This window comes from Centruroides vittatus, unplaced genomic scaffold, assembly GCF_030686945.1.
Source record: "Centruroides vittatus isolate TY-2023 unplaced genomic scaffold, ASM3068694v2 scaffold_861, whole genome shotgun sequence".
In the NCBI taxonomy this organism is placed as follows: Eukaryota; Metazoa; Arthropoda; class Arachnida; order Scorpiones; family Buthidae; genus Centruroides; species Centruroides vittatus.
Window position 1 is genome coordinate 11,092,285 of NW_027122718.1, and position 1,788 is coordinate 11,094,072.

Consider the following 1,788-nt stretch of genomic DNA (forward strand, 5'->3'; position numbering starts at 1 on the left):
TATATATTGTCATTTTAAATTTCGTGCTTTGGCATTATAGTATCGATTTTAACTTACTATTCATAATAACGCAGAGATCTTTGAGTTATCACGAATCGTAAAGTAAATTTGATTATATCTTCTGCTATTTGATCTACACATCCACACTCTTCACTTCTGTCTTCACCTCTCTATTACGAAGAATGAAAATAAACATTCAAATAGAATCTGACTTCATTACTTTTGATTTTTCATAATATATAATTATATGCCAGGATCAGATTTAATTTCTGTATTTATAAAATATAGCTGTCTATACACCAGAAAAGCTAATTTGGCTGTTTGTAGGATTCAATATTTAATAAAACAGAAATTATTCTGTGTTTAAATTGTTTTCTTACAATATATTAACTATCGATAAAACATTTCTTCATTTCTAAATGATAAAATGGAAAATGTTACATCTGCTGGCAAAACTTTAAAAAAGGCATGTATTTCAAAATTAGATTTTCCTTTATTCTAGAATACATGTTTGGAACAAATTGGTTTATCATGTGAGATTATGTATACAGTATCTTACTTTTGCTTTGTAAGATACAAAATGGTTGGTTAACGTTTACTTCTATGAGGAATTGGAATCAGAGCTTCAATCCTACAATCCAGCGTGAATAGTAAGAGTTGTAACATTGCTCTTCATCCCTAATCCACGATGATCAATCAATTTCAGGTCGGTTCCGCCCATAACGATCGAAACTATAGCTTGCCATTTAACTTTACGTATGCTGATGGCCTCGTGTTGACCAATTATAATAAATTTCGTTTTCTGACAAAACCAACTGTAAGGACATTTATGTAAATAAAGATTTGAATTCATAAGACTGATACTAGTAATCATTAATAACATGACAATAAAAGAATTAGTTATCTTAAAGAAAACAAAGATGAACTGTACTGTATACATATTAGTTAAACACAATTACTTCTGGTATTAGTTTTTTAGATTCTTCATAATCTCATGAACTTTGAAGACCGTTAGGTCACCTCATTTTATGGTATAAACAACGTTCTTAGCACGATTACGAATAAAGAATCCGATTCTTTCTTCTCTTCGTATGTATGTGTCAAATTAGAGAAAAAGATTTTATCTTCATTTATAATTTCTTCAGACTGTGGTAATTTTACCTCACAGTTTTCTTTGAGAATATTTATACTGTGATAATTCATGATGAAAAATTTTTAGTTATCCACTTTTCTACAAGGTTTTAACACCGCAAGTGTCGGTAGTCAAATTGCCTCTAAGTCTAATCATCTGTCTTCCTGTTTGCCTGTAGTTACAGCAGTATAATCAATAATCAACTTTCCTATTTCGGTGGCGCAGTCCTTGTACAGCAAAGAAACGAATGTGCATAATGACACCTTCTCGCCATCGTCTCTTCTATCTCATTTCAGATTCATTAATCACTTTGGTTAATTACAGTCACAAATAATTATCGAAGTGTTTAAACACATTCGCATACATTTGAAACGTCATTATAAACAGCTGTATACATTAAATATGAACTATTCAGCAATATATATTCTATAACTATTTATAATAATTATCAAAACAATGTGAGAAAGGCATTCTATTTTAAATTATCATTTCGTTGTTTACTTCAGTAATAAAATAACAATGAAGTAAGTGACACCAGTGGCAATTTATGGAGTAAAATATACTGTATTTAATTTTTTATTATCACAATTATTTTAATTTCATTAAAAGTGTAAGAATATATTTAATTTGTTCGATTAACTTAAACAATATAAACG